Here is a 10061-nt window from a genome sequence, read left to right as displayed (position 1 = left end):
TACCTGGCTGGATTTCGAACTGTCAAGGAACCCTGGGTTGGTGAGCATGATCCCTGACCTTTCCTAGTTCAATTTAGTTAGGTTTTGGGGGTGGGACAAGGGTAAGGGGATTAGTAGCGTGATCTTTCCCTCGTTATGCCATGTGTTCCCCATTCTTAAATAAGTGTACTTTGTAAGTCTGTATAATCTCAGTGTAATCCTAATGTTATAAATTCATTTGTGACTTCAATAAACTCAGTTTATCTTGCACCAAAACCAGTTGTCTGCTGCACTTTATCACAACCCCCAAATAAGTTCAAGGTCTAGAACCCAGGGAGTGGGAGTGATTCGAAGCGCTCAGAAGTCAGAGGTGAAACTGACTCACACCACCACCCCCTACAGATCCACGTTTTGAAATAAGCTCCTGATGGACATCTGCTACAGGATCCTGCAAGTCCCTCAGTGTATAGTTCCACTGATGAATGGTATTTGGTTTCTTGTCCTATTTCCTTTGTAGCGACCAGTGAACAGAAATATTCTCAGGCCTATACCCAGAAATCTGACAGTTCAGAAGAGCTTCTTGCAAATGTATAATCCGTGGATGTTTGCTGATATCAGAAACTTTTGGAGGAACTAAAAATGAACATTTGGCAGTTAATCCATTCTTTACCACAGAGTCTGTCATTTCAAAAATATCAGCATGAATTCATCCTGTGCTGGACATTATTACTGGAATAACAAATATTAATACAATACAACAGTAGAGGTAATCTCTAACTAAAAATGAAATAAAATAACCTGTTTCTTATTGAAACAAATTTGCCTTGACCAAAATGATCATTAGGATCCTTAAGTTAAAATAAAGGTATGAGAGGTAGAAAGGCACAAATAGACAAATCACAAACCAAGTATGAAACTAAGGCAAAAGTACAGAAACATCAGGACACAAGGACAGAAGTCAGTAACTAAACAGAACAGCAGAGATCAGTAATGCATGAAGGAAGCCAGTGTTCCACAAAATAGTGAGAAAATCATCCAAGGAAAAGCTAGACCCAGAGGGAAATCAAATAGACATAGAGATCTTGGGAGAAAGATCAGTGGACATAAAAATTAGGCAACCATCACAATGAGCGTCACAAGAAGGGAGAGAGAGGACAAAATAGAGACACATCATGTGTCTCACCATGAGCAACATTATAGGAGATTTAAAATATACTGGTATCTTAAAAACAATCTTACATCTCCAAATATGCCCCAGGACACTTGACTTCCTGCTATCACTCTCTTATTACCCTTTTTATAAATTGCTCTGCCCAGATTTACAATGATTTTGCTGATGTAACCAAGTCATTCTGTGAAATCTTGGAACCAAGTTCCCACAAATAACTCAAAATACTTTGTAAAATAGTTTTACATCCAACATTATAACAATTAATTACAGCAGGCAATAATATCAAATTAAGATGTATAAATATTTGTAATTACATATCATATCAGCATGATTAAATTCATTGATGTCTTCTAATGCATTCATTAAGGTTTTTATTGAAGTCTTCAGCCTGGCCCAAAGCCTTGACTTAGAATTGATGCAGTTGCTTGAATCTGAGACTTTCAGTTGAATTTATTTTTTGCAGTATGGCCATGTGTAGAGCACCGAATTTCTCTGGGTACATTAGTACCAGTTAGCTGTACCATTTTCATCATCTTCTAGCACTTACACCCCGAAGTATTCTTTGGAAAGAAATCAAATGGGATAATTTCTAAAGCATAATAAAATATATTGATTTTTTTAAAAAGAAAAAGACAATATTTATGAATGATCAGCACTAGTGTGTTAACAGAACAACGTATTGTGTTTATAAACTCAGAAAATATACTTAGCCGACTGTGAGACAGAGGTGAGAACACACAAAGGGGTGAGAGCCTGAGTGCTCACAAACATGATTGTGGTGTGGCAGGAGGGCAAACAGAGAGAAGCAGTAGTTTTCAAGCTCCTTGCATTTAATTTCTACATTTTCAGTTCCTCATTTCAGAGCTGTTATTTCATTTTGAGTCAAATGTTGAAGCCAGAGAACAGAAGTCCATGATATTTTATTAATATTTATACTTCCCTCTTTTGATGGACATTGCAGCTTTAAACTGAGCTGTTCAGAAACAAACACATGCAAAGTATTTAGTCACATGCAGAGCAAAATAGTTATTTTTAAAAATGTGGAGTTTGGTAACTTAAGAAAAAAAGCCTGGGTTAATACTTTCTTTACAGTACTTTTGATTGACTATTTGCAAATAATATTGATAAAACTGAGTTTATTCCCAAAAATCTAAAGTTTCTTATTTGAAAGACCTGCTATGTTGGGGCTCCTTGCCTATACACTGCACTGATATCACTCATGCTGCTTGTTGCATAATTTTAGATTGACCTCTGATAAAATCAATAGTTGCCCAGTTCCAAGAAAAGCACTCGAAACAAAAACTCCAACAGAGATGAGCCATCTCAGTACAGATCAAGAATAATCCCTCTTGTTTTTCTAAAGTGATTTGAAGAATATTTTACCTTTTCTGAAATACTTCAAGTACATTAAAAATCGAATACCAATGATCGCTGTACACACCAATATGCTAATAATTACACTTGCAGTTATTAACCCCACTGGTATAACAACTTCTGTATCTGTAGATAAAATAAACATGTATTTCAATTGTGAATAGCAAAATGGAGCAATATCTGTAAATTGAGACTTATTCCAAGAGAATGGTTTATCTTAAAAGTAAAATAAAATACAAATGGACAGCAAGTTGATAGAGAAAGTTTAACATTTCATGTTAAAGGCTCCTCAGAGTTGTGATTAATATTAACCTATATCCCTCAAATGTTGGTCAGCCTTTGCATCTTTTCAGAATTTCTTGATTTTACTTTGAGCTCCAGAATTTGAAGTTTTTCTAGATCTTCACAATACTTCTAAGAAATGAAAACATTACTATGATGTAGCTTTCTTAACTCATTGTACACTGCACTAGACAGGAACAGTATGTCACATCAATTAAAAAAAACAAATTAAAAATTCCAGATACTAGAAATCTGAAACAGAAACAGAAAATACTGCAAACATTCTGCTGGTCAAGTGGTATCTGTGGAGAGAGAACAGAGAAGTTAATTTTTTGGGTGCTGAATCATTATCAAAACAGAAGAAAGAGGTAGACAGGGGTGTTAGTACAATCAGATGCGATGAGGAAAACATTTTTTTAACAACCGCCAAACCCAGTAAGGAATCATTAAATTCAAAAGATCACTGAACTGGATTAAAACATTAAATAACGAATATGACAAATCAATAGTATATAAAAAGGAACTGCAGAAAATGAGACAACAAGAAGCCTGAGAGATATAAACAAATAAGGAATATACATTACACAGAGTACATGCAAACAGCTGAGGCTGTGGGAAGCTAGGCAGATAGAATTAAAGTACAGAAAACTGACAAAGCGAAGTTCAGTCCAGCAGCTCAGGAGACTTGGAAAAAAATAAATAAAAGCAGGTTAACACCAAGAACGCAGGTTGCCTGCTAGTCGAACATTTCCTAACCTGGAAACGCAAGCACGTCCATCCCAATCACCAAGTACCTCCTGCCAAAGAGAAAGTGGGAACCGAAGTTAGTAAAATCAATGTTAAGGTTAAAGGATTAAAGAGTGCTTGATAGAAAGATAAGGTGCTCTATCTGGAGCTTGTTTTGAGCTTCATTAGAACAATATAGAAAGATAAAGACAGACGTGACAGAGTGGAAATAGGATGGAGAAAGTAGCAAGAAATAGGAAATTTAGAACCACACCTGTGTTCAGCAAAATGATCACTGAATCTGATTTTGAACTGATGGGAATGGAGGAAGGTCATCTACTGGATATGGAAGTGGACCCAGCGAGGCTTAAAACAGCACAAGGAGGAGCAAGAGCAGACTCAAAATCTAATGTGAACTTTTCAAAACATTTTTACCACAGGTAAAGAACTGCTAAAATTCAAATTAAAGACATGTTTTACTGAGTGTTTCTTTCAAATCTGGTTAAATAATGAACATCAGAACTTGAAAATTGTTTCCAAAGAAATATGGGAAATATTCTGTTCCTCTTCTACAGTTGGTCTGTACGGTTATAGTGTTGTTTTTTTGAGAAGCTGGTGTCTGTCTTTAATTCTTTTGGTCTTAAAATCCTGGCTACACCAAAACATAATCATCGGTGAGAAATGTCTTACAAAACATTAAAAGATTTTGAAACAACTGCAATTTAATCGAAGTTTGAGCAAAGTTGAAGAAAGGGTAGCAAAATAATCTTTTGAAAAAGCAGAGTTTAAAATGGAGTTTGGATCTTCTGATCAGAGTGTTTAAAAAATACTTAAACTGACAATTGTGAGTATTTGAGAATGTCTTCCTCCACCCCTTGGAAAAACAAGCAGAGAACCCTTTTTACTGACAGCTGGTTTTTAAATTCACCATACAACTTTCATATTGCTAAGTGCATATATTTTGGACCTTACTAAAAGTTAAGTTTCTAAATTTATAGATATTAAAGACATTTATAGACAGATTAACCCATTGGGCTCCTAAAAACAGCCAAAATGGATTCTGTTTTTTGTGTTTCTTTTTTAAAACAGGTTTCCAGGGCCACATGAGTACTGATAATACAGCAAGGGACTCAGTGTCTTACAAATTCAAGAACTTATCTACAGACATCAAACTTGGACTAAAGGTTTTGCCTTGTGACTTGGTTTTAACCATTTAGTCTTTTGTTACCACTTGTTATCTTTCGAGACAAAGTGTTTGAGTACTGGGGGGCGGGGGAGGGGGTCATGAAAGTCAACTCTAAACTGACTGCAAGCACTTCTGTCTCTAAATGTAAAAACATCATTTAAAACCAATCCTGGCCATAATTATTTCTGAAATTGGAACTGATAAAATAACTTGCTATGAATTGCTATTTATTAGTATTCTTTGCGAGATCATAAGCCTCTTCCTTTAATCTAGTACTATCCTTTACCTCCTTAGTAAGCCATGGATGGATCTTTCTTCCTGAGTTTTTGTTTTTCAATGGAATGTGTTTTTGTTGAACAGTTTGAATTGTTTCTTTGAAGACTGAAGAAATTATGGTAACTAACATCAGTAAAGAAAAAGTATTGGAGAAACTTCAGGGACTAAAATCCAACAAATCCCCAGCACCTGTTGGCCTATATCTCAGAGTTCCAAAAAAGAAAGCTTCAGAGATAGCTGGTTATGGTTTTCTGAAGTTCTCTAGATTATGGAACAATCTCAGCGGATTCAAAGTCGGCAAATGCAACACTCATATTCAAGAAAGGATGGTGGGAGAAAAAAGGGAGAAAACTGGCCAGTTAGCTTGACATCAGTTGCCGGGAAGGTGCTGGAATCTGTGGAGGGAGTCTTAGCAATGCATTAGAAAATCACAGTATGATCAGACAAAGTCAACATGGATTTATAATTGTGTTTGACAAATTTATTAGAGTTTTTTGAGGATGCAACTAGTAGGGTAGATAAAGAGGAACCAGTAGATATAACATACTTGGATTTCAAAAAGACATTTGATAAGGTGCCACATAAAAGCTTAATAGACAAGATAAAGGCTCATAGAGTTGGGGGTAATATATTAGCCTGGATAGAGATTGGCTAATGGACAGGAAGTGAAGGGTAGGGACAAATGCCACATGGATCAGTGCTGGGGCTTCGGCTATTTGCAATCTATATTAGTGACCACGACGGAGATACAGAGAGTAATGAATCTAGGTTTGCTGATGATATAAAATTAGGTGGGAATGTAAGCTGTGAAGAGGTCACAAAGAGGCTGCAAGGAGTTATAGATAGATTAACTGGGTGGGCAACAAGGTGGCAAGGTGGAATATAACGTGAGGTAGTGTGTAGTTATTCACTTGGTTGTAAGAATAGAAAAGCAGAATATTTTTTACAAAGCGTGAAACTTATAAATGTTGATGTGCAGAGGGACTTGGGTATACTTATTTAAGGAACATAAATTTAGCAAGCAGGTACAGCAATGAGGCTACATATCAGTGAGGCTTGATGATAAACACCAAATTTACCTCCAAGGATGAAATTCAGGTTAGATTAAGTGTGGCTAGAAGCATGACCAGTGACTTAAGTAGCTGTTTAAAAGTAACAGCAGAAGCTATTCTGATGACAACCACCATGAGAAAGTCCATCTGAAAAGACCACCTGGAGATGGTTTTGGTGGGGAAAGAGATCATTGTCTACTTCACTCTGGAGTGTGCCTTTGCAAACAATGTCCGGAGAGCGATGCAGCAATTTGTGTTGAGGTTTATCCTGAGCAGATCTGTGGTGCAGGATTCTGTGCTCTCTAGTCTGTTCTCTGGAACGCACACCAAGATAAATATCAACTATGGCTGGAGGGCCATCAACTTGGTGAAAGATACACATTGGTCTGCCCGAAATTTACTGTCTTTCAGTGCAAAGAGTTGTCCTCAACTGAGTATTGCAGACTGGCACGTTCTAAGGCCCAGGACTACGTACTAAAAGACACACCAAAGCTTGGGGCAGCTGCAGCAGAGGCACAATGGGGAAAGACTGCTTCTAAGGCCTTTCAGCCATCGTGCAATGAGGGGTTGGAAACTGTGTAAAACCCCTGGGGCTGTATGACTGACGAAGAATGTACATTATGAACATCAAGAGTATTGAAAGAGTATTGAGGGGCCTCAGAATGGAACATGCCATATAGAGAAAAGTTGAATTCTATTACGCTTTTAATTTTTAATTTTTAACATTTTGCCCGTTGGTTGTATTCTTGACATGGAATGTATATTGTAAATATCAAGAGTACTACAACTCTATTGAGGCACCTAAGAGTAGAACATGCTGTATGGGGACAAGATGAATTTTATTGCACTTTCTGTAATTTCCAAGTTGAAATGTTTTGTATTGTACTATTACAAATTTTATGAATGAAGTATACTCTTGGGGAAAAAAAATACAAAAAGCTATCAAACCAGCCACAAGACAATGCAGTCAAGCTAAAACCGCTATACCTGGAAAGAGAGGAAAGAAATCTTCTCCCCAGCTTGTTCCACCTTCAAGTTCACCTGAGAACTGACCTCCTGGCAATTCAACTACGAGAACCTCGGAGGTTATTGAGAATCCCCTGCTTTTACCCAAACTCCACTACAGCTACAACATTCAGTTAAGAAACTACAGGTCTGCTACAAAAGAGACTGAAATCATCACAACTTGTAACTGTATTGCTTTTCTACTCATCCATATCTATTGTGTGTGAGATATCATGTTAAAACCACAGGACAAGCATGTCATAATAAATAATCTTCTTTATTTTTAAAATTGCAAAAGCTTGCTGCTGGAAATTATTTAAATTAAGACAAATCATTCTAAGGGTAACTAAATACACACACCTCACACATAAAAGACACTTTAATCACAGACAACAATAAGACACACAAATTCTGACCATGATATATAATCAGAATTATTGAAATGCTCTGCACACTTGTGTTGTTTTTTCCCTCACCAAGTTTCTTCCAGAAAGTTCCATGGACTATAGTCATCATCTAACACCTTATTCAAGCAGTCATTGTTGATATGTTAAATGCTCCCTGAACAATGGCAGTTAGGGATGGGAAATAAATGTTGGATTATGCTGGAAATGCCCATGAATGAATAAAAAAAATGATGCAATATGATATGATATGGTAAAATATGATATGGTTCTTTGAAGGATTTTGAGAGAATATTGCATGAGTTGAGGTCAGAGTGTGAAGTAATTGTGTTTTCATTCATGCCTGGGGGATAAAAAGTTTTCTTACTGCTAGATTAAAAAAATGTTATCTTCACACATCACAGTTACATGTAGGCCAGCAGATTCCTTCTCTAAAGGACATTTGTGAACCAGATGGGTTTTTATGACAATAGTCATCATCAGACTTTTAATTCCAGATTTATTTTTATTGAATTCAAATTTTGGCATCTGCTGTGGCAGGATTCAAACCTGGATCCCCAGAGCATTACCCTGGGTCTCTGGAATACTAGTCTAGTAAAAATACCACTATGCCACCGCCAGCGCCTCCCCCTCTGATTCAGCAACATGAGTAGCCTGCTAGTACACTAATAAGTTTGCTAAATAAACTTAATGACAGGGAGACATCAAGTTTGAAATGCTACCTTGATTTGAGAACTGTGCATTGTTTAAATTCATTTACAGGGTTTGAGCATCGCTGGCTAGGCCCATCCCTTATTGCCCTTCGGAAGGTGGTTGAATGCTTCATGTTGATAAAAGAACAATGATGGACAGGGAAAACCCCACTCGTCCAGCAGCTTGTCCCACACAGTTATGACACTTGTGTATCACAATACATAACAGACCCCGTCCCACACAAAATCATGAGAACTCCTGGCAAGAGCTGAAAAAAGATACAAATCCTCCCAACCCTCTTATGCAATTGAAAATAACCCTAGGGATCACCTTGACCCTGATAAATTTTATGCTGTCCCTACCTTTTGTATGAGGTGGCCTCCATTCCAGCCAAAAATATCTCCAGGTCTCACCTGAAGGGATTCAGCACATTGGCCAAGTATATGTGTTATCACATGTAGGTTCAGGGTGATGGTGTCAAGTTTGGGGGTGGGGGGAGCGGTGCAGAGGGGTAGATGGGAAAGGCAGTTGCTCAGGATGCATATGAGCTATCCTGTAATACCATACAAATAGCTCCAATTACATAACATTGTTTCAACACGGGCTCCTCAAATGCCCATAAAAATTATTCAAATCCAACTTTTAGCAATCAAACAGCAAAAGGTCTGATCCAGATAAAAGATGGGTGGCATTTTAAAAAAATTTTTATAATTAGTAAATTAATTTAATTTTTCAAAAAACATTCAAAGCTGCAGTGATACCAGAGGACCAATATTGTCCAATAGGATTGATGTTTTTCAAACTTGTGGCAATCAGATCACTATATTCACCAGATCATGCAAAATATGTAGAGTAATAATAAACCAAATGTGTAATCTTTTGAAAATAGGTTTCAAGTTTTAAACCATCAGCAATCAAGACCAAAATAGACACTGTCAAAGCCAGGAAAACAGCTTTAAAAGGGTTTTGCAATTCAATTGTTCTGCGAAGCAAGCCTCCTGTGTACACTCTCAAAGGGTAGTGACAATCTGTTACCTGAAATGTTCTGATTCTGAGAGTGTGCTCCAGTTTATTTCAAAAAACACTTTTTTACAAGAGTAAACCATATCTATTTTAACAGATCTGATATTTCAGGAGACTTGGTGGGGGAACAGACAAATCTCTATGTTTGGTGTACATACAGTGTTGACTCTTGCCTTGCTTATGATGTTGACTGAACACAGCACCTGAATGTGGCTCATGGCCAACCTCCTGCAAGCTCTTCTTTTACAGTAATAGCACCCTATTCTTTTCAATTGCATATTTCAACAGATCTATTAACATGAAGACTGAACACATTTTGAGTGTTGCTGCACCACCTCAGCTAGCCAAAATTGCATATTTCAATCAACATTGTTAGCCTTGCAGTGTTGTCTGTCGTTCACCTCAACCGTTTTGCAAAAATCATCTTAAGTACAGTGAAAACACAGGCTGCTGTTGGCTACTGGTTACACCCATTTCTGATTGCTACCTTCTTCTCCTTCCTGATCAGTGACTCCCATTTCCAGGCCACCCCTGTCTTCCAATACCTACCTGAGAGTTACAGTGGCCAGAAATTAATATAGTCTTGCCAAGCTGCTTGTGGGTACCCAGCAGGCATGTGAAGTTTGCCGGTCTCATGTTGAAAGCAGTTTAGAGAAGGTTTACTAAACTATTACCTGGATTGAGTGGGGTGTTTTGTGAGGAAAGGTTGGACAGGCTATGCTTGTATTTGCTGGAATTTAGAAGAGTAAGAGGCAACTTGATTGAAACATACAAGATCCTGAGGGGTCTTGACAGGGTCGATGTGGAGAGGATGTTTCCTCTTGTGGGAGAGTGTTGTGGTCACTTTGACAAACAGACCAGAAGAGTCTCAGGTACAGGTCACGATCATT

The 10061-nt window shown here is 37.5% G+C and overlaps 1 long non-coding RNA gene across 1 annotated transcript; it reads left to right on the top strand.

Moving 5' to 3' along the window:
* Window positions 1-569: 569 nt before the first annotated feature.
* Window positions 570-6538, top strand: LOC144684241 (uncharacterized). Its single transcript, XR_013577462.1, has 3 exons — window positions 570-745; window positions 4622-4716; window positions 6353-6538. It is a non-coding gene; the product is annotated as an uncharacterized LOC144684241 (long non-coding RNA).
* The last annotated feature ends 3523 nt before the right edge of the window (window positions 6539-10061 follow it).

This window comes from Cetorhinus maximus, chromosome 9, assembly GCF_964194155.1.
Source record: "Cetorhinus maximus chromosome 9, sCetMax3.hap1.1, whole genome shotgun sequence".
Taxonomy (NCBI): Eukaryota; Metazoa; Chordata; class Chondrichthyes; order Lamniformes; family Cetorhinidae; genus Cetorhinus; species Cetorhinus maximus.
The sequence above is the reverse complement of the archived record's forward strand: the minus strand, read 5'-3'. Positions and strand labels throughout refer to the sequence as shown.